The following is a 23,902-nucleotide window of genomic DNA, read 5'->3' on the forward strand; positions in this document are numbered from 1 at the left end:
AGACGATCCTCATTAGTTTGAAGCAATTAGCGAGGCTCAGCTGAAATAACACGCGCTAATTAATTAAACACACACGTTTTATCCCCGTCTACAGTCATTATATTGGGGAATGATTTCCTTACCTGAGCCCCGGGGATGCTCACGGTGACGGATCCTTCCTTTTCCTCCTCCCCCTCGTCTATGACCGGGCTGCTAGGTGAAAGTGGCAAAGGCGGGTCATGGGCAGCTGCCAGGAGAGGCAGCGCTGTGTGTGCGGCAGTAAGGGAGGGTGAGGGTTGGCATTTTCTTGGCCGGCAACTCAGTTTCTTTAGACGCGGCTCGTCTAAAGAAAGGAGCGTGGCAGCTATTAAAGTGAAAGAGCGAATGGGGCTCTTTTACAAAAAAAAATTGTTTCTTTAGTTTACAAAGGTTTTTCTTGTAAAAGTGCCCCATTCACGCTTTCACTTTAATAGCGGTCTCGCCCCTTTCTTTAGACAAGCCACGTCTAAAGAAAGTGGCACAGCCAGAATGGGGAACTTGAAAAAAAACTAATAAGTTCCTAAATAAAAAGATAAAAACCTACAGTGTAAGGAAACTGTAGTTGGCCGGTGCTCCTTGCTTACAAACGGAAGTGATGTATCGGGAGCACTGGCCAATAAGGAGCCAGGAAACAAGAGCAATAACATTTTTAACCAATGGCAAGCAGCAGCTGTAATTACACTCTGTAGAGTGATTACAGCAGGTCTTATGTTCGACCTAAACAAGCATTGGCATAGCCAATAGGTCTCGCCTTTGGGACCTTATAAGTGTTTAGCCAGGCAGCACATTATCCTGGGTGTTGTGCAAGCCAGGAATTGAAGAGCTATACAAATGCTACACACTGGTTCATGTAGTCTGAAGTTTAGAAATATATGCTCGCGTTAGTGAACAGTTATGGACACATTCTAAGGCACTTTAAAGCACAAAGACAAGTGCCTTGATGCAAGTCAACAGAGCTATAACATTCTGTATGCGGCCATCGTGAAGCTGTCTCCTTAATAAATGTTATAAAAACAGAGCATGCACCACTATCCCCCCTCTCCATGCTATTTTATGACAATGAGGTGTCCTTTGAAATAAATAAACATGTTTTAGGAAAATATCCGTCATACTCCTTGCAGTATCGTAACTAAAGAATAATCTTGGCCGGCCAAAGTAATATCTTTCATTACCATGAGAAAAAACACAATGAAAATATAATTATGAATATATTCCCCTGTCTTCAGTGCACTTTAAAGCTATTGATATTTCAAGGCTGTGTGGTCATACAGGAGCAAACATCAGCATTATAGAACATACAGCGCATTCTAAGGAGGTCAGATGAACAGGCAACTGTTTAAATACCCAGACTCCACACAATCCTTTTCAAATAAACCCACTGAACTGCACCCGAGTTTCTGCTTTGGCATAGCTTGAAATCACTTGCCGTTATAAAAGTGTTTCTGTGCCTTCTTCCTCTGAACAGAGCAGGGGAATGTTTGCATTCCTTTTAGGTAAGACTGGTTGGGACACCGGTTTGATTAATGAGGCAATAAAAGTCCTTTGTAAAGGAGCTATTAAAAGTCTCCTGTAGACAGAAGCAGATGTGGCTGCAGACGGAAGCTAGCCAACATACTTAAAGTACTAAAAAAAGGTGTCGTTTTGCAAGTCAAAATATGGCAATTAATTTTTTAAGTTAGATTTTTTCTTTCTTCATTCGTACCGGAAGACAAACATTGAAACGAGAGAAGATCGCTACCTCAGCAGGGAGGCGGATGTCTGTACTGGAGTCCAGCATGGTATGCATTCCAGATTATTGATTTCGTGAAAAATATATATATAATAGATAACAGTTCCTGTAAGCATTTTATCAGGGATGGATGAATGCCTAAATCAGCTCGCCGTGTTGCAACTCCTTGTAAATCAAAACAATCTCCCCAGCTGATTCATAACTATAGTGTATTATTTATTTCATGGTAAATTTATATCACATGAAATACACATCACCAAACCAGAGCCACGAGGCAGCGTAAATGTCAAACACGCTTTGCAAACATGGTCCAATAATTTAAAACCCCAAATATCTACAAGATCTTTCTTCCCTGTCCATAGCCACGGCGTGTCATTGACCAGCTGGACCCCAATGGGTGAACAGCCCAGAACTATACAGAAAGAACACCCGCACTTCGATGGCTCTACGAGACCAAACCAGTGGCAGAAATATGCTTACCTAAATATGCCTGAAGACAAATATAATACATGACTGAAAAACGCACCAATTTCTTATCTAGCACAATGCTTATTCCCTACTACGGGTTAAACAACACAAAAAATTCTAGAACATTGCTATCGGGAACAATATTTTATTTACTGCAAATTACAAAATATCCACATTCCTGCAGTTCAGGCAATAACATCAGCTGCAGGCGTTACATTCAAAATCACACGCAAATAAATGAAGTGGCACACATTTTTCAAATAAAAGGGAAATGGCTGTGATAGTCAAGCCTCTCGGAGTTGCTCTGTCTAAAGAAACAAGCATTGGCCGCGCGGCCGTGAAAGTAACGGCCGCGCGGCCGTGAAAGCGAAAGTAATACGATCGCGATCAAAGCGAAAGTGATCGCGATCGCTAGGACGGGACGGCATGCGAGTGATGCGCGCGCATCAGTGATTGCCGGCTGCGCGCGTGCACGCTCGCGTGCACTCAAGCTTTAGGCCACAGGCAGCACTTGAAAATTCCCAGATACAAAATGTCTCTCCGAGCCAGCGCAAGCGCTGGGGCTCAGCGAGACCTAAAAATCAGGGAGGTGAAGCAATGAAATAGCTATGGGGCAAGGAGTGTCAGTGAACAACATGGAGAGTGTGGTATGATTTAAAGGAAAAGCATAACACAAGGGAAGAAAACAAGAAAACGGATGCGCTATCACAGAGTGCTAGAAGTTAAATAAAAATGCAAGCAATTGAAGGACATTAGTCATCCAATCAGAAGATAGTAAAGTTGAACTGCTGCAGCGGGGTAACAGAATAGAGAGGAAAGACATTGGATAAAGAGCAGGGAAACAAGATAGATTGGAAAGCCAAACAACTAAGAGCAAGGGGCTGACATAAAGCCTACTATACAAATATATTTTAATATATTAAAGACTATCGGTCTTCAACAACAGGCAGCTAAATCTGAATTATTTTCCAAATACTCTCGATAGTCTACAGATCGGTCTGTGCCGTCTACAATAACCATCTACAAATACAAAGTATATCTGTTAACTCATACCCCGAGATATTAATACGTTCAAACTGAAATTCAAGCAGAGAAATCGACAAAGAATTATATGCAGTTGATTCCCTTTTTAATTCTTAGTGGCGCACCTGACACATCTGGAGAATTCTTAAAAGTACAACAAGAACATCCACATAACAGTTTCTGAAACTACAGCTGACATATTTTTTCTTGTTGTAACGCAAGTATGACAGTGTAGCACCAACCTCCATTTTTAACATTACTAAGCTGGTTATTACTTTGATGTGCTGCCCCCATCAAAAATGTACTCCCGTCCCCCCAGTAATCCCTTAATAGCACTCTATTGATCCCACAGTTGTATAGAATTGAAAATCCTAATAACGATTTTATATCCAACTGTTTCTTCAAACTTATCTTAAATAACTTTATCCCAAACATCTTCACCACAATTCGCATCAGCTTTTTTGTAGTTAAACATTCTTATCAGCTTCCTGTTTCAAATGCCATGATGCTGTCGCATATGACATTTGAACACTTATATGTCGATATATAATATATAGCATGGCAGTTGTATGCCAGTATATGACATTACAAGGGATATTCCCCCCTAATAAAACTTACAGCAACGAAGAACACACAAGAACTAAGAATATTGTGTTCATTTGTCCAAGTTCTATTCCTATAAAAAATAACTCTGCCAAGAACATTGGCAGAGGACTCAATATGGGAGAAGGGCTTTAACAGCGAGGTTCTTCACCATCACCCTTCCTGAAATATTTATGATCAATTAAGTGGACCAAGAGGGAGACAGATGAAAAGTATTCATTCACACTGGATCACCAATAAAATGTAGCATGGTAAGAACCATGAACCTTCTTCTTGCTGTACCTGACCTAACCAGCGCCTTCAGACAAATCACTTGTCTCGCTATCTAGGTTATTCTCTCACCATCTCTCCATGTAGCCTACCGGACCAGGAGCAAACTAATCCAATTTGTGTTTCTCTTACTAACAATTGGACCCATCCTGTTTTCACTCTGCTATCTGCTAACATGCCCCCCCAATCTTTCACATATCCCCCGCATTACCTAGCTTCCCTCTTCCACCTGAACAGCATTTTCCATTATCTGTCCTAAAATGTCCTTAATGCCGCATATACAGACCTTATACTGTCCTTCCACTTCGCACAATAATTACCAACCCATAGTCACACCTTTATCTGCTACTGAATACATTGTACATTATATTACGTTCAGAATAAAGCCCTAGTTAATGATTTTCTGCCTTCACCGCTAACACATACTTCTTGTGCCAATGTCCACACAAGCCAAGATTCAGTAGGTGAGATACAATTTCCTGAACCCTTATATTCTGCAATTTCCTTAAGGTTGGTAAAAACAAAATTCTGAAATGTTCAAACATAGATTCACAAAATAAGATCACATAGTTAAACGTTTGAACAATACAATGACATAACAGACAGTGTTGCTCTGACTGCAGCACTTTTCGAGTCCCCCCAGGTTGCCAGGAGAGGCATTTGACCTGGCCTTAAATTCAACATCTGCTGTCTAATTTCTTTGGACTGGAAGTTTAACTAATATCAGTGAATGTTCCTTGTAGGATTGATTTTAACTTTGTGCTCATATTTACAGCATCGTATGCACTTCTGTTGACCTGATAAATAGCTTTCCTGCTTTACAATATTATTAATTCTGGTCTCACAAATTATGTGACAGGCCCTATACGTTTGCCGGTCGTGACCGCACTACAACGACTGCAAGTGGCTGCGACATGTTGGGCCTTCCTATGTGGCTGGGCTTTGTACATAGCGACGGGTGCTTACTGGCTGAGGGTGTCATCATTGATGACTTGCTGCCACCCCTGAGGCCCCGGGCTTGTTGGAGCGCCTGCCACCTTTCCACCCGATCGGCCTGGGGCCGGAGAGATCCCGCATTTGCTCATTTCAGGGCCTGCATGTGGGAACATTTGCCCCTCGTCCTGCTCCTCAGCAGGGCCCATGGCACCTGAGGCACTGGGGCAGCGGTGGAGGACCACTCGGTCACAGCGAGAACCCTTCGGCATTGACTGGGGACCGCAGCGGTGCCTCTCCTTGAATTGGTTTTATTCTGCTGGCCTCGTGGGGGTCCCAAATCGGTGGAAGGGGGATCCCCCTCTTGCCGTCCTCACATACAATGGTGCTCTGCCCGGCTTGAATATGGAGGAGCTGGGGCTATAATACTACTCCTGGGAACACTGCTGGCCGGTGATGACCGCCGAGGGATCCACCGCGTGGAACAGGTTGGTCCTTTCCCCCCTTCCTGTGTGACTGGAGCAGGGGTGCCCAGGAGATGCCTTGGTCTTTGGGGACATGCTGAAGAGCCCATCCGATTGGGCTCTGTGGTCTACTGACCCTGTGGAAGGTGTAGTGCCGCCACAGTTTTCTGGTTCCAGACCTGCACAGGGGAACCACTCTTTGGCCACGATGCTTCACGGCCCACCGGATCGCCTGGGGTATATGGATCAAGCTGTGAGTCCTGACTGGCAAGGGAGCGCAGGCTGGGCACATGTCACTTGACCCTTGGGATGACAGGAGTGGGGGTGCCTCAGGGTGAATAGGCCTGGGATTGAACACGCACCCAGGATGGCCCAGATGCCTTGGACCTTTGTGTGATTAGGGGACTACCCGCTGTGGATCCTTGCCTGCTGTTGGGCCTGAAGTCTGGGGTTCCGGTGACCCACCTTGTGGGTGACATCTGGTCCCATCAACTGTAGGCCCTTTCTGTAGTTGTGGATGCCAGTTCCTGGGGGCTGGGCACACTGTCAGCATTGTGGAATATCACTGTGTCTAATTTACTGCCTACTACCTCACTCCCAGATGGGGGACCATAGCGCTTGGGAGGACCAGAGGTATGCTGCTCGGATTCGCACCTTCTGACCTGGTGGCGGTGCCTGGGTGCGGGCCGCCTTGGGCTTTGTCTGCCTGCTGACCTCCTGGCTGATATCCTGGGTGCTCCAGGCACCTGCTGCATGGGTTCGGGTGGTTGAGTCACTGGAATGTCTGATATCTGAGCAAGCTTCCTCACCACAGCCATGGGGAAGGATAGGCCCCAGCGTCAAATCCTGGGCAACACCATCACCCGATATACCACCACGCATCAACCCACGCACAGGATCACTCAGCACAGACAGGCAGTGTCACCGGACCATTCCCCGATGCAAGAGGCAGAGCCCTCTAGGCCAGCACTGATGGCGGCTATGCAGGACTCTTGTGGTTCGAGAAGACGGCACCATAGACTCCACCTCAGATGACCACCCCTAGGTGCCAGGCACACTGCCTGATGTGACCCATGTCCCCCGCGGCCCAACGAGATTGTACTGGACACCATTCTGCCATGGCCTGAGGGCCCTTCCCATTCTCCCCTTTTTGTTAACTTTCTAAATACTGAATGTCCTGTCAAACCTGCTCACCCTCATACTCCTTACAAAGAGATTCATGTTCTCCAGTGGCTAGATTGGCTGGGGCAAATATTGAGGTGGATGAGAATTGACTCTGTACGGAGAGATACCATGTTGGGTTACAGGTGTGAAATCTACTGATACCTGGCTTTGAGCCAGGACAGGCTGAATGCTGGAATACAGATTCTGATGATCGTTCTCTGGGCAGGCTTGCTCCAGGGTCTTGACTCCCTTCTCTGGGGGAACATGGAGTCTTTTAACTTTGATTGTTGGCGGCAGAGGGTAGACATCCTGGTGGTCAAAGACAGGCCCTCCTTGAATTGAGACGTGTTAGTGTCTGTTGGGTATTTGGGGTGTATTAGTGTTCGTCTTGACACTTTGAAGTAATTGGACTTGTATGCAAATGTTGAACTGTTATACCCGTCCGGGATGGGAGGGAAGTTTGTGTTACTATTTCTCAGTTGCCATCTGTGAGAAGTTGGCCTGGTATATGATGTTCACTAGTTAAAGTGACCACCTTGTACCATGCCAAGCAACCCTTATGGTGTGGTTGTAAGTCAACCTTTTCGGACTAGCTGCCCTAGTGGTAGCGTAGGCTAAGCAGTCTTTGAGGCTAAACTCGTTAAAGCGTGTTAAGCAGGCTGTTTTACCATATGTAACCCCCCTTTATACCAATGAAAGGACACCACACAGATATATATTCAAAATATATATGTATTTATTACTCAAAGTATCCCCTAGACTCTTTATGAGCACAGGAGCACAAATCGTTAAACAAGAAAGTATTACAATATACAGAAGTTGCACTTTATATGGATGGGCCCTGGTGGCCACTCAAACCATATACTAAAATAGTGGTATAAGTACCACGAACAGGAAAGGGAAAAGGCCTAGGGCCTCTAGAATCGCTGGGCCTACAAGGAGCTAACTTCAGTTAGTGACCAGGAGGTCCACGGGTCGCGTGTGCAGTGAGGAAAGTTACACGCGGGCTCCCATAGGTTTTCAATGGGTGCGTAAAAGTTTAAAAGTTACTGCAGAAAGGGTCTTCTGGATGGACTACGAACTTAAGACTTAAAACACAGACACTAGAGATGTTTCTCTACACTTGGGCACCGGAGTGCCAGCTTTACCTCACCCACAGGAAGCGGGTGCATAGGTCTCGAAGTGCGTCGGGTTTTGTCTATCTGTTCAATGGAGCCTGATGACAAAGATGCTGCAGGCGGTCGGTCCAGAAGAGATGCGGTGGATCCAAGAGTGGATCGGAGTTGTAGAAGACCTGTAAGCAGAGGGGACAGTGTTCACAGTCACTAGCCAGTGACCGGCGTGGCACCAGGTAGGTACCAGGCGATGTCGGGTGCAAACAGGTGATGAGGTGTAGCTTGTCTCCGCAGCCACGTGGTCCCTGAAGGTCGACGACGTCCAGGAGTCGGTTCACGAGCTGTCCCACGCAGGCTCTCGCTGTCGGCGACTCGAAAGAAGCAAACAAGCCTTGGCAAAGGCAGGAGTCGTGGAAAGTAAAGAAAGCTGATTGTTCTGACCAGCAAGGTCAAAGGGGCTGCTCCTTTGGGGAGCAACTGGGGCCAGTCTAGAGCAACCAGACCAGCGTCGTAGTTTTCAAGGTTCGTCGCCAAAATGGCCACTAGCCAACGGGCCAGGGGTCGGGCAGGCGCGTCGAGTTGCAAAGTGCAGAGGGGCCCCACGCAGATCGTGGAGATGCTGGAGGGCTCACCTTCGGTGCAGATGCTGCTCGGATGTTGGGCTTCTCAGGACCCAAAGCACAACTTGGAGGGAGCCTCTGTTGTCGCGCTTGCAGCTTGTCGTGGGTCTTTCAAGATGGCTGGCTCCACGTGTCTCGGTGCCTCCACGGGTTCCTTCTTTTCAGGGACTGTGCATCGGGCGGTGAGAGGTCTGGAGGTCCAGGTCTTGTCGGGCTCTGGGCTCGGGCTCCGGCAGGAGGCGGCGGCAAAGCAGACGTCGAGTAGCTGGTTGGTGCTTGCGTTAGCAAGATGGTCACTCCCTGACCATAGGGGAGATTTCCTTCTGTCCTCTGTGCAGCAGAGCGTCGAAGTTCCCGTCTTCTTCTTGTAGTTAAGTTGATTCCAGGATGTCTGAAGTCTTAGGACACAGCTCCTACCTTTAAGCGGATTCTAGGGGCCGGACTACCTGCTAGGTCTCTCCCTAAGGGTGGGACCAGGAAGGGGGGTGGTTACACCCCCAATACTTTGTCCAGCTCGCCCCAGGTCCGGGGCCGGTTTGAACTGGCATATGCACCGAGGCTCCTTGTGAGCCTCAGGCATGTCTGATTCCATTCAAGCCCTACCTGACCAATACACAAAATCCTGTCTGGGGTGGTGCACGCACCTCCCCTGGCAGGAAACCCTTTGTCCACATCTCCCAAGCTGGAAGGACTCCCAGCAGCAGGAGGGCAGACTTGTGTCTGTGGTGGCAGCATCCATTTTGTGGAGCTGAGGCTATGTCTGATTTTACCCGGGTTTCAGGTACTGTACATGTCGTGTCCCTCTAGAAGGGTGGAATGCTAACCCCGTCGCCAGAATTGGCGAGGGGTTAGTATTCCAATTCGTATGACACCTTACTCGACATGTTTTGATAAAGCCAAACCAAAGATAGCATTTTACCGCGAGGTTCATAATGCACTTAAGAGTATATGGTATGGCTATATCTGGAAACGGTAGAAGGAAGTTGTTCCGACCACTGCAGACAGGCTCAGCTCATGCCAGAGCACCATCTCACATGGAACCAAGCACTCTGCCTTCAGGATTGTTAAGGCCTGCCATAGGAGTGACTTATAGGTTAACATGTGTTCTATTTAAGGTTAGGTATAGGTATACTACACCTAAGTAAGAGGTGGTTACACCAACTTACCCCAGCTGAGTGATCAGCCAGTTGTGTCAAATTGTTAGGCCAGGCCAGGGGTGGCACAATACATGCTTCAGCCCCTGGTAGGCCTTAGATACACCAATGCCCTGGGTACCTAGTGTACACTGGTACAGGGGCTCACAGGGTGATCCAATTCCAATTGGTTATGCACCTATAGTGCATAGTGTCAATTTAGTAGAGAGAACAGCAGGCTGGGGGTCTGATTAGCAGGCCCACAGCCTCAATATGTCAAAAAGCAGTGAAGCAAAAATTTGGGGTGACCATAGGATAGCAGACCCTACTCTCCTACACAACCCCCCCCCCCAAACGCAGGGACATTAAACTAGCCTTGACCAGTCTCGTCTTCATGTCCTAAGTGGAAGTACCTGGAGAGACCATCTGCATTCCTATGGTCTGTACCTGGCCGGTGCTCCACTGTAAAGTCCATCCCCTGTAGGGAAATGGACCACCTAAGCAGTTTGGGGTTTTCACCCTTCATCTGATTTAGCCACAAGAGGGACTTATGGTCGGTCTGAATCTTGAAGTGAGTGCCAAACAAGTATGGCCTCAGCTTCTTCAGGGCCCACACCACAGCAAAGGCCTCCCTCTCAATAGCTGACCAATTCTTCTCTCTGGGGGTCAACCTTCTGCTAATAAAAGCAATGGGTTGGTCTTGACCATCTACATTAAGTTGTGACAGCACAGCTCCCACACCCAACTCAGAAGCATCTGTTTGGACAATAAACTCTTTGGAGTAGTCAGGACTTTTCAGGATAGGTGCAGAGCACATGGCCTTCATCAAATGCCTTTTGACAGCTTACTGTCCACTGAACCTTTTTGGGCATCTTCTTGGATGTCAGATCATTAAGAGGAGTCACAATGGACCCATAGTTCTTAACAAACTTCCTGTAGTACCCAGTCAAGCCCAAGAAAGCTCGAACTTGAGTCTGGGTGGTTGGAGGAGACCAGTCCTTGATGGATTGTATCTTACTCTCCAGTGGTTGAACTTGGCCTCCACCTACAAGGTGGCCCAAATACACAACCTTACTCTGCCCTATCTGGCACTTAGTAGACTTGATAGTGAGGCCTGCCTTTTGCAGAGCCTCAAGTACCTTCTTCAGGTGGATCAGGTGATCCTCCCAGGTGGAGCTAAAGACAGCAATGTCATCAAGATATGCTGCACAAAAGTCATCCAACCCAGTAAGGACTTGATTCACCAACCTTTGGAAGGTGGCAGGTGCATTCTTCAGACCAAAGGGCATCACCAAAAATTGATAATGCCCACCTGGGGTTGAGAATGCTGTTTTGGCCTTAGACTCCTCAGCTAACCTGATTTGCCAATAGCCAGCTGTCAAATCAAATGTGCTCAAAAACTTAGCAGAGGCCAGTTTATCTATGAGCTCATCTGCCCTTGGAATAGGATGTGCATCTGTCCTAGTGACAGCATTGAGTCCTCTGTAATCCACACAGAACCTCATCTCTCTCTTGCCATCTTTGGTGTGAGGTTTGGGGACCAGAACCACTGGGCTAGCCCAGGGGCTCTCTGAGGGTTCAATGACACCCAGTTCCAGCATTTTGTGTACCTCAGCCTTTATACAGTCCCTGACGTGGTCAGGTTGCCTGTAAAGTTTGTTCTTTACAGGAAGACTGTCACCAGTGTCCACCACATGGGTACACCAGTCAGTTTGACTAGGTATCAGTGAGAACATATGTTGAAATGATTGTAGAACCTGTCTACATTCAATCTGCTGATGCTCAGTGAGGTTGCCTCCAAGGGTCACTCCTTCAACTGAACCATCTTCAGGGTTCTGAGACAACAGGTCTGGGAGAGGGTCACTCTCTTCCTCCTGTCCCTCATATGTAGCCATGAGCAAGCCCATGTCTGCCCTGTCAACATATGCTTTTAACCTGTTAACATGGAGTACCCTGTGGGGACTCCTGGGAGTTCCTAGGTCCACCAAGTAGGTAACCTCTCCCTTCTTTTCCAGGATTGTATGGGGTCCAGACCATTTGTCTTGGAGTGCTGCTGGGGCCACTGGCTCCAACACCCATACCTTCTGTCCTGGCTGAAACTCAACCAAGACAGCCTTTTGGTCATGCCAAGCTTTCTGTAAGGCCTGGCTTGCCTCAAGGTTTTTGGATGCCTTCTCCATATACTCAGCCATCCTGGAGCGGAGACCAAGTACATAGTCCACTATGTCTTGTTTAGGCTTTTTGAGAGGTAACTCCCATCCTTCCCTCACCAGACATAGGGGGCCTCTTACAGTGTGCCCAAACAACAATTCAAAGGGGCTGTAGCCAACTCCTTTTTGTGGGACCTCTCTGTAAGCAAACAGAAGGCAGGGTAGAAGGATGTCCCATCTTCGCCTGAGCTTTTCAGGTAATACTTTGATCATACCCTTTAGGGTCTTGTTGAATCTCTCAACAAGCCCATTGCATTGTGGGTGATAAGGGGTGGTGAACTTGTAGTTGACACCACATTCCTTCCACATAGCTGTCAAGTATCCTGACATGAAGTTGGTACCTCTATCAGAAACCACCTCCTTAGGAAATCCCACTCTGGAGAATACTCCCAGCAGGGCCCTGGCCACAACAGGAGCTGTAGTGGTCCTAAGGGGAATTGCCTCTGGATACCTGGTGGCATGATCCACTACCACCAGTATAAATCTGTGCCCAGATGCAGTGGGAGGATCCATGGGACCCACTATATCTATTCCCACTCTTTCAAAGGGGACCCCCACCACACGTAGTGGTATTAGGAGGGCCTTTGTTGTGCCACCTGATTTGCCACTGGCTTGGCAGGTTACACAGGAGCGACAAAACTCCTTGGTATCTTCATTCATGTGAGGCCAGTGAAAGTGAGGGACAAGTCTGTCCCAATTCTTGTTCTGGCCTAAGTGTCCTGCTAGAGGAATATCATGGGCCAAGGTAAGAAGGAAGCCCCTAAATTGCAGAGGTATAACCAACCTCCTGGTGGCACCAGGTTTTGGGTCTCTAGCCTCTGAATAAAGGAGCCCATCATCCCAATACACTTTATGGGTACCTTGAGCATTCCCAGCAGCCTCAGCAGCAGCCAGCTGTCTGAGGGGTTCAAGAGATGGACAGGTTAACTGAGCCTGCCCCAAGTCAGCCCTGGAAGGTCCCCCTGTCCCCAGAAACTCAACCTGATCAGGTTCGAGCTCTTCAGGGACAGTTCCTTCAGGGTTCTCTAGATCATCTTCCTGGGAAGGCTGATCATCACTTGGAGGCAGGGGGGAAGGCACAGCCTTAACCCTCCTGTTCTTCTTCTTGGTAGGAGCTTGGTCCATTGTTCCAGGATCCAAGACCTGTGGTTCAGTAAGGCACTTTTTGGCCTGTGACCTGGTCACAGCAAGGACATGTGGTGATATACCTAACATCTCTGCATGTGTCCTGTACTCCACTTCTGACCATAGAGAACTCTCTAGGTCATTGCCCAACAAACATTCTACTGGGAGGTCTGCACTAACCACAACCCTTTTGAGGCCAGTTACCCCTTCCCATGAGAAGTTAACAACTGCCACACTATGTGAAGTAGTGGCATTGCTGGCATTGGTCACCAGGTAATTCTCACCTGGTATGTACTGTCCAGGGTCCACAAAGCCTGGTGTCACCATAGTGACACGGGCACATGTGTCCCTGTCACTTTTTCATTTATTAAAGGAGTCTGTCTGTACTTGCCCAGGTTACTGGGGCTCACAGTCAGGGACAAATCCATGTCCCCATCACAGATCAAGACTGCCTGTGTCAGGGTTCTGTCTAAGTCAGAATCTCCTTCAGTTCCCATAGTGATTCCCACTACACCCTTTGTCTGGGGACCAACACTGCTAACAGTAGTACTGGGAGCAGGTGCCTTAGGGGCAACAGTGTTGGGGGCTCCACCCTTCTTACAATCACTAGTCCAGTGAGTTGTATTCTTGCAAGATTTGCACCAGGGTTTCTTTGGACCTTCTTTCTTCTTCCCTTTAGGTTGGGACCCACCCTCGTTAGTACTAGTTTGGGGCCCTGTTGAAGACTTCTGGTCTTTGGATTTCTGATCTCCACCCTTTTGGTCTGTTTTCTTCTGATCACCCCCTTGGCCCTGGTTCTGGTTCTTTTGCTTAACCCTGGTTCTGACCCATTTGTCTGCCTTCTTTCCCAATTCTTGGGGAGAGGTCAGATCTGAGTCAACCAAGTGTTGATGCAGTTGCTGGTTTTGACAGTTATTTAAAATCTGTTCTCTCATCATCAAATTGTACAATCCTGTATAATCAGATACCTTACTTCCCAGCAACCAACCCTCCAAAGCCTTAGTGGCACATTCAATGTATTCAGACCAGTCCTGAGTCTGTGTCTTCTGGGTGTCTCTGAACATTAACCTGTACTGTTCAGTGGTTAAGCCTAACCCATCAACTAGGACACTCTTCAGGGCTCTGTAGTTTCTGACATCCTCCTCTCTAACAGTGAGGAGTCTATCTCTGCCTCTACCTTCAAAGGAGAGCCATAAGATTGCTGCCCACTGGTCTTCAGGAACCTGTTGCACTTTGCAGGCTCTCTCAAGAGCAGTCATCCACTTGTGGATATCATCCCCACTTTTGTAGGGGGGCACAACCTTGGACAGGTTCCTATTATCAAAGACCCTATCTTTGTCCTTAGGGACAATGCTGCCACCAGTGGGTATAGACCCACTCTCTCTAGGTTGCCTAGCCTTACTCAGTTTCTCTTCCATCAGAGCTACTTCTAGCTCCTGTCTCCTGATCCTCAGCTGAGCTTCCTTCATTCTGGCCTCATGCTCCCTCCTTTGAGGGCTGGTCATCCCCCTTCTGGAGCGACCTTGAGAGCCTCTAGAGGCATGAGAAGCATGAAAGTCACCTGAGTGATTCCTCTGCCTCCCAAACCCCTGGTTAAGTCCACTAGGGAGATCCAATGGGGTGAACCCATTATCAGTCCCCAGTAGCCTTAAGTTAGCTGAGCCAGGTCTGGCACCTGGCACTGGGCTATCTCTCCCATCTGAACTGCTGCTACTGTCAGATTCACCCCCTTTGTCATCCCTGTCCCTATGCTGATTCTCATCATCTGTAGTCAGATTCTCAACTAAGGGGCGACTGTGGGAAAGGGGTACTTCAGTGGCATCTTCAGAAGGAGGGCCTCCTGTTCCTGTCCCTAAGGGGTCTAACTGGGAGGTTTTCTTGAGAGCTCTCTGATCTTCATCAGCCTGTAAGAGTTCTCTGAGTTCAGCAGAGGTAGGGTTCCTGGGCTGTTTAGGGCCCCTGATATTTGCCATTTGATTTAGAGTAGCAAAGATGGTTGGTGCCCTCTGGGGGTCACTCTCAACAGAGATGGGTACATTGGACCCCTCTGCCCCAGCCATTGCTCTTTAGTGTGGGTGGATGTGTTGCAACTACCTACACTTGGGTTTTTCTACTAAACCTATCTAGTAGTTGTAGTCAGGGTGTGCTACTCCCTTTGCTCTACAACAACTAAGTTCAGTAGAACTTAAGTATATAACTAATCTTGTTTTATATGTACCTAAAGGTACCTGTATGATCTTTCAATTGGTAACAAAGAGATTACAGAGGTAAAACACAGCAAGCTCAAATCCAACCGCTGCTCACCAATGTGAGAAGTTGGTCTGGTATATGATGTTCACTAGTTAAAGTGACCACCTTGTACCATGCCAAGCAACCCTTATGGTGTGGTTGTAAGTCAACCTTTTCGGACTAGCTGCCCTAGTGGTAGCGTAGGCTAAGCAGTCTTTGAGGCTAAACTCGTTAAAGCGTGTTAAGCAGGCTGTTTTACCATATGTAACCCCCCTTTATACCAATGAAAGGACACCACACAGATATATATTCAAAATATATATGTATTTATTACTCAAAGTATCCCCTAGACTCTTTATGAGCACAAGAGCACAAATCGTTAAACAAGAAAGTATTACAATATACAGAAGTTGCACTTTATATGGATGGGCCCTGGTGGCCACTCAAACCATATACTAAAATAGTGGTATAAGTACCACGAACAGGAAAGGGAAAAGGCCTAGGGCCTCTAGAATCGCTGGGCCTACAAGGAGCTAACTTCAGTTAGTGACCAGGAGGTCCACGGGTCGCGTGTGCAGTGAGGAAAGTTACACGCGGGCTCCCATAGGTTTTCAATGGGTGCGTAAAAGTTTAAAAGTTACTGCAGAAAGGGTCTTCTGGATGGACTACGAACTTAAGACTTAAAACACAGACACTAGAGATGTTTCTCTACACTTGGGCACCGGAGTGCCAGCTTTACCTCACCCACAGGAAGCGGGTGCATAGGTCTCGAAGTGCGTCGGGTTTCGTCTATCTGTTCAATGGAGCCTGATGACAAAGATGCTGCAGGCGGTCGGTCCAGAAGAGATGCGGTGGATCCAAGAGTGGATCGGAGTTGTAGAAGACCTGTAAGCAGAGGGGACAGTGTTCACAGGCACTAGCCAGTGACCGGCGTGGCACCAGGTAGGTACCAGGCGATGTCGGGTGCAAACAGGTGATGAGGTGTAGCTTGTCTCCGCAGCCACGTGGTCCCTGAAGGTCGACGACGTCCAGGAGTCGGTTCACGAGCTGTCCCACGCAGGCTCTCGCTGTCGGCGGTGTCGGCGACTCGAAAGAAGCAAACAAGCCTTGGCAAAGGCAGGAGTCGTGGAAAGTAAAGAAAGCTGATTGTTCTGACCGGTAAGGTCAGAGGGGCTGCTCCTTTGGGGAGCAACTGGAGCCAGTCTGGAGCAACCAGACCAGCATCGTAGTTTTCAAGGTTCGTCGCCAAAATGGCCACTAGCCAACGGGCCAGGGGCCGGGCAGGCGCGTCGAGTTGCAAAGTGCAGAGGGGCCCCACGCAGATCGTGGAGATGCTGGAGGGCTCACCTTTAGTGCAGATGCTGCTCGGATGTTGGGCTTCTCAGGACCCAAAGCACAACTTGGAGGGAGCCTCTGTTGCCACGCTTGCAGCTTGTCGTGGGTCTTTCAAGATGGCTGGCTCCACGTGTCTCGGTGCCTCCACGGGTTCCTTCTTTTCAGGGACTGTGGATCAGGCGGTGAGAGGTCTGGAGGTCCAGGTCTTGTCGGGCTCTGGTCTCGGGCTCCGGCAGGAGGCGGCGGCAAAGCAGACGTTGAGTAGCTGGTTGGTGCTTGCGTTAGCAAGATGGTCACTCCCTGACCATAGGGGAGATTTCCTTCTGTCCTCTGTGCAGCAGAGCGTCGAAGTTCCCGTCTTCTTCTTGTAGTTAAGTTGATTCCAGGATGTCTGAAGTCTTAGGACACAGCTCCTACCTTTAAGCGGATTCTAGGGGCCGGACTACCTGCTAGGTCCCTCCCTAAGGGTGGGACCAGGAAGGGGGGTGGTTACACCCCCAATCCTCTGTCCAGCTCGCCCCAGGTCCGGGGCTGGTGTGCCCCAGGACCGGTTTGAACTGGCATATGCACCGAGGCTCCTTGTGAGCCTCAGGCATGTCTGATTCCATTCAAGCCCTACCTGATCAATACACAAAATCCTGTCTGGGGTGGTGCACACACCTCCCCTGGTAGGAAACCCTTTGTCCACGTCTCCCAAGCTGGAAGGACTCCCAGCAGCAGGAGGGCAGACTTGTGTCTGTGGTGGCAGCATCCATTTTGTGGAGCTGAGGCTATGTCTGATTTTACCCGGGTTTCAGGTACTGTACATGTCGTGTCCCTCTAGAAGGGTGGAATGCTAACCCCGTCGCCAGAATTTGCGAGGGGTTAGTATTCCAATTCGTATGACACGTTACTCAACATGTTTTGATAAAGCCAAACCAAAGATAGCATTTAACCGCGAGGTTCATAATGCACTTAAGAGTATATGGTATGGCTATATCTGGAAACGGTAGAAGGAAGTTGTTCCGACCACTGCAGACAGGCTCAGCTCATGCCAGAGCACCATCTCACATGGAACCAAGCACTCTGCCTTCAGGATTGTTAAGGCCTGCCATTGGAGTGACTTATAGGTTAACATGTGTTCCATTTAAGGTTAGGTATAGGTATACTACACCTAAGTAAGAGGTGGTTACACCAACTTACCCCAGCTGAGTGATCAGCCAGTTGTGTCAAATTGTTAGGCCAGGCCAGGGGTGGCACAATACATGCTTCAGCCCCTGGTAGGCCTTAGATACACCAATGCCCTGGGTACCTAGTGTACACTGGTACAGGGGCTCACAGGGTGATCCAATTCCAATTGGTTATGCACCTATAGTGCATAGTGTCAATTTAGTAGAGAGAACAGCAGGCTGGGGGTCTGATTAGCAGGCCCACAGCCTCAATATGTCAAAAACCAGTGAAGAAAAATCAAAAATTTGGGGTGACCATAGGATAGCAGACCCTACTCTCCTACACCATCACATTGCAAGAGTGGGTATGGATTCACGCTCACACTTACAGTCACAATAGTTTTTTTTTTTTTTTTTTTTAAATTTTTATTTAGTTTTGAAAAACATAACAATGCGAAAATATCGGCTGTGCAGACAGTTAAGAGCAAGTGCGGAGATACAACATTACACTCCCTCCTCATATACAAACAGCAGTTCAACATCAGGGCAGCAGACCATAGAAAGACCCCCAACTAGAGCCCACCCCTCCCATCCGCCCGTGCCCACTAAAGGGAAATGACGCAGTCAGGACACACCAAACGTGCTCAGCGGACACCCCCATCTTCGGCTCAGCTCCCCCAATGCAGCCCGCCTCGAGAGCGTACAGCCCCCCAATACCCAACAGGGAGGAATACCAGAGCTACCCTACTCCCGTAGGCACTATTCCGGAACTGGCTCGCGGTGGGGAAGAGCTCGGGAGGTTAGCTATATAGGTCTTGTAGGGGCCCCAGATATCTTTGGGACGCGCCACTGCAGGAAGGAGACTGGCGTAGATCTCGCTATTTGTGCTGCAATAAGCCATAGACGTGAGCCATGTCCCGGCTGTGGGGGCCGTTCTACCGCCCCAATGTTTTGCCACCTCCCGCTTGGCGAGTAGCAGGCCCAGGGAGGCTAGCCTGCGGACGTTCTTGGGGAAGTTTACTGTGCAGCCCAATAAAGCAACCTCCGGAGTGGGAACCAGCGTGAGCTCCAACATAACGCCAAGGATCTCATGTATCTGCGTCCAGTATGATTGCAGTCTGGGGCATGTCCAGGACAGGTGCGCAAAGTCAGCGTGTGGTGCAGCGCACTTCCAACATGTGTGTGGGCGCGCGGGGTCTACGGCGTGGAGCCTAGCAGGGGTCATGTAGCAGCGGCGAAGAAATTTATAATGGAGGAGCTTATGTCGACTATTGAGTGATATCGCGTTAGTGACTTTGCAACAAGCGGTCCATTGGTCATCTGTGATCGGCCTACCCAAATCTGCCTCCCAGGCCGCTCTCAATCGGCCATCCTCACATGGAACCAGCGCTGCGCATGCCTTATAAAGCTTAGAAACCATATGGGCAGCCAAGTCTTTGTCAATGAGGAGAGTAAGGGGCTCGAAGGACGCCGGCTCGAGAGGGAATCCCGCAATGTCTGAACGAGCCGCACAATAAAGCCGGCGCAGGACAAATTTGTCCATGAACGTGGCCTCACTGAAGCGCTCCTCCTCCGAGACAGAAAATATGTGGCCCCCAGGGTAGAGGTCTCCGATCTTAGTAAGGTGAAACTTGGTCAAAGTACGCTGAACCAGCGCCTCCCCCGTGCCAGACAGCAATCCGGGGTTGGGAAGTGGAAGAGAAGAGGAGTAGAGGAGAGGCTGGGCTAGATAGCGAGCAAGACGATGCCACGCCCAGCTGGTGGTGGACACCGTTTGAATATCAACTGGGTCCCGGGCAACCCCCTTTGGCAACACAGCCGCCAAACGGCCCGGGAGAACGAAATCCGCCTCGGGACGCAGGAATGGAATACGAGCGTCAGGGTGGTACCAGGCATAGGCGTGCGCACATTGAGCAACCAGATAGTACAAATACAGATCCGGTACCCCGAGGCCGCCCCTGTCATGAGGGAGCGTGAGGGTCTTCCAACCGATCCGGGGATGCTTCCCGCCCCATACCAGCCTGATCAGCTGGGATCGCAGCGTGGAGAAAAAGGCCCGGGTGATAGGGACAGGGATATTATTGAAGAGGTATAAAAATCTAGGGAGAACTATCATTTTTATGATTGCAATTCTGGCCGACATGGACAGCGGGAGCCTCAACCATCCTTCCACCTGTGTCTCCAGCCTATCCAAAGCGCGGCCATAGTTGAGGCGGATGAGTTCGTCCGTGTTTAGATGGATCTGTATGCCCAGGTACCAAACCGAGTCAGAGCACCACTCCAACGGGAACTCGCACTGCCATGGGGAGGTGCTGCTGGTTAATGGGAAGATTACGGACTTATGCCAGTTGATGCCCAGCCCGGAGTGTGCGCCGAAACGAAGGATCTCACGTATCAGGGGGGCTAGGTTGACCTGCGGTTCTCTTACATACAGTATAGTGTCATCTGCGTAGAGGGAAGCAAGCAAGGGACCCGTCCGGAACTGGAGACCCCTGTGGAGATGGCGCTCCTGGAAATGTCGGATCAAGGGGTCCATGGCCAAAATGAACAGTAGCGGTGAGAGTGGACAGCCCTGCCGCGTACCACGCGTTAAAGAGAAGGGACAAGACAGCGTGCCATTGATACGCAATCGGGCCGTGGGGCGGCTATACAAAAGCCGCGTGGTAGCAAGGAAGTTCTCCGGCATGCCCATACGTTGCATGACGGAGAGAAAGAAAGGCCATTCTAGGGTGTCGAAGGCCTTCTCGGTACCCAGGAGGACCGCCGCCGCAGGCGTGGCTGGGTTAATTCTATGTAGGACCGTGAAAAGCGTCCGCAGATTTAAAGACGTAGAGCGGCGCGGGACGAAGCCCGATTGGACGGGCGAAATGATAAATTCCATCAATTGAGAGAGCCTGTTGGCCACTATCTTTGCCAGGATCTTGTAGTCAAAGTTTAAAAGGGAGAGGGGCCGATAGGAGCTACACAACGTCGGGTCCTTGTTTGGTTTTGGAAGTAGAACTATTACCGCCTCGCTGAGGGTAGCCGGAAGGGAGCCGCGCTCCAGCGCCTCCGCATACACCTCTATCAGCTGTGGCGCCAGCAGATCAGAAAAGGCCTTATAAAAATCCCCGGAGAAGCCATCGAGGCCGGGGGCTGTGGACCCGCGAAGCACTTTAATCGCTCCGCGCACCTCCGCCACAGTTATAGGCTCCGCCATGAACTCCTGCATGCCCTTATCCAGGAACACAAGCGCGATTTCCGACAAGTAGGCCGCACGAGAGGCTGGGGATTCCCCCAGCTTGGTCTTGTATAGTTCGGAGAAGTAGGTCAGGAATTCGTCTCTGATCTCTGTGGGAGTTGTGCGGAGTGAACCATCCACGCCCCGCACCTCAACTATTAAGGACTTACCATACGGAGGCCTCAAAGCCTGAGCCAGTGTGCATCCCGGCCTGTCTCCCTCACCATATCTACGCGCCGTCTGGTACTTCCCAAGATACAGAATCTCCCTGTCCGCAGCCTCCCGGAAGTCAGTCAGGAGGCGAAGCCGCCTAGCGGACACGTCCCCAGCCGGTTCACGCTGTGCTTCAGCATCAATCGACTCTAGCTGTGTCTCCAGTTGCTTAATGGTTGCGCGCAGCGCCTTCAGGACCCCAGCGTGCTTAGCTATGCAAATCCCCCTGATGTAGGCTTTAAACCCCTCCCAGAGCGCGGCCTGCGAGTCTACAGATCCTGTATTAATCGTGAAATAGTCCTCTATCGCCTCGGAAATCTCATGGACAAATAAGTCGTCCAGCAGTGCTCTCCCAGGGAATCGCCACTTTCGCTCAAAACCCTCGGGGCGCGGAACATCCAAGCAGAGCGACACAGGGGAGTGGTCTGAGTACGTTCTAGGGAGAGTAAGTAGCCCACTAGACCATGGGGACAGGCCCGGGGACAGCAGCCAATAGTCAATCCTAGTCCAAGTGTTGTGTTGCCCCGAGAAATGTGTGTAGTCAGTGGTGTTCGGTAGGCCTGGGCGGTAAATTCCGTTCCGCTCGCGGAATTTGCGGAATTTGGGTAATTTCGCGTTCCGCGGAGAACGCGAAATTGCCCATAAATCTGCATTCCGCGACTTCACGAAATTTTTTGCTTGTTCGCGTTCTCAATATGCGTGTTCGCGAGATATTTCACCCCGAGCACGCAAACAGCGATCGCGAACAGGAAAAAAGTGTCGCGAACAAGCAATTCCGCGTGTTCGCAGAATTTCTGCGTGTTCGCAGAGATTTTTTACCATTTCGCGGAGATTTGCGTAACGCGATTACGCAAAATCCGCCCACCCCTAGTGTTCGGGTTGCGCCTGCGCCAAATATCGACTAGGGAGAACTGGTGACAAAGGTCCAAAAGTGCGCGCCGCGCCCTAGGCTTGGAAGGAGCAGCCCCAGACGTGCTATCCAAACCAGCATCTAGCAATAAGTTAAAGTCGCCGCCAAGAATGAGGCCCGCTGGTTCAAGCGTCGCCAGCTGGGCAGCCAGTGCATGAAAAAATTCCGGGGAATCAGTGTTAGGGGCATACACACATACCAGGATGACCGCATGACCCATCAACACCCTCGTACTATGCAGTAGCGTCCCTCCGGATCCCCCCGGAACAGCTGGCAGTGAAACGGGACTCTCTTGTGAATCAGCACCGCTGTGCCTCGGGCATAATTGCTAAAATTGGAGAAGTATCTATGGGCGCCCCAGGAAGCTGCAAAGCGCGCGGGAACAGAGGTGTGTAAATGCGTTTCTTGTAGAAAGGCAATGTCGACCCTGTGTCGATTCAGATAGTGTAGTACCTGCTTGCATTTACGTTGATTGTTCAGGCCTCTGACGTTCCAAGACATGAGAGAAAGGCCAAGGGGGGCTTCATGTAAGCCTATATGTACCGTTGCTGCCATACCACTAGCAATGAGAGCAGGAAAGTAGAAGCGTCTCCGTGTATCCGCAAAGTTACAGTCTGACCAGCCATGTCAAGAATATCAAAACTCCCCATCCCGTCCCCCCTCCCCCCACCCAGCCACATCACGCAAACGTGAGGCAAACCCCAACCTGTGGAAGAAAAACGAAGCTTCAAATAGCAATACCAATGATATACAATTAAACAAAAAATAGGCATTTTAAGCCAAAAGTGCTCCCGGCGGTGTCAACCAAAGGGGAATGGCAACGACCCGCCGCCGACCCAGCACCACAGAAAAAGCAAGGACATAGCAAAGTGTCTCGAACTTCCCCATTGCCAACAGTCAGAAAAAGCAGTCTAAAGCTGGGATGCGGGCACTGACTCAGCCAGGCCCAGAGCCGAAGAACAGGTCCTGGCTAATCGCAGAACCACTGCGTGGAGGAGAGTGTCCATCCTCATCGCCCCCCGAAGGGCCCCTGCGTGGTTTGTATGTTCGGCAGAACTCCTGTACCGCAGTAGGATTGTCAAATATCCGCGGTCGGCCATCGATGTCAACCCTCAGCCGGGCCGGATACAGCATACCATACTTGAGGCCAAGGTTGCGGAGCGCCGCTTTCGCCCCAACATATTTACGCCTAGCCTCCTGTACCATGGCGGTAAAATCAGGGTAGAACGAGAGTCTCGAGCCCTGCCAGGCGATCTCGCCCTTCTCCCTGGCCAGCCGCAGGGCCGTGTCCCGGTCTCGGAAGTTCATAATCCGGGCGATCAGAGGGCGAGGCGGGAGCCCTGGGTTAGGTCGCGGCCCAAGTGAGCGGTGCGCCCTCTCGACCACAAAGCCTGGTGTAAAGGAGTCTCTCCCAAAAATGTCCGACAACAGTTGCTCAACAAAAACATCCAGCCTGCCGGTAGCCGTGGATTCCGGAACCCCAGTGATTCGGACATTATTGCGCCGACTGCGCGATTCCAAGTCCTCGTTCTTGATGGCCACTTCCTTTAGTATTCGCTCCAGCCGATCTAAGCGCTTGGTGTCCTGCACTGCGCCATCTTCCACCGCAGATATTCGAGCCTCAGCCTCCACCAAACGCTGATCGTGGGCCTGGATCTTCGCCCCCATCGTTTCTAGCGTTTTGTTCAGGGCGTCAAAGCGTCCATCGAGGGCCCTGAACCCAGCACGCATCTCTTGAAGCCAGTCTGGGGATGGAGCAACAGCCGCCGGGCCAGAGGACTGGCCCCCCGCAGGGTCCGGCATGTCCGGGCGATGGTCCGCCGGCTGATCGTGGAGCCTTTCAAAGGGCAGAGTCTTTTGCTTGGGGTCCTTTCGTCCCATGCCCCCACACGGCCAGACTGCGAGTCGCGGGTAGGGGGCCACAAGGCGGCTTCAGGGCGCTGTGACGACGGCCCAGGAGGAGGAACGGCTC

At 50.1% G+C, this 23,902-nt stretch overlaps 1 protein-coding gene across 1 annotated transcript in view; it reads right to left on the bottom strand.

The window, feature by feature from the left end:
• The window catches only part of SRGN (serglycin), a 127,253-nt gene that overhangs the window by 10,109 nt on the left and 93,242 nt on the right, over positions 1-23,902 (bottom strand). The window lies entirely within an intron of this gene.

The sequence above is a fragment of the Triturus cristatus genome, chromosome 1_2, assembly GCF_964204655.1.
Source record: "Triturus cristatus chromosome 1_2, aTriCri1.1, whole genome shotgun sequence".
In the NCBI taxonomy this organism is placed as follows: Eukaryota; Metazoa; Chordata; class Amphibia; order Caudata; family Salamandridae; genus Triturus; species Triturus cristatus.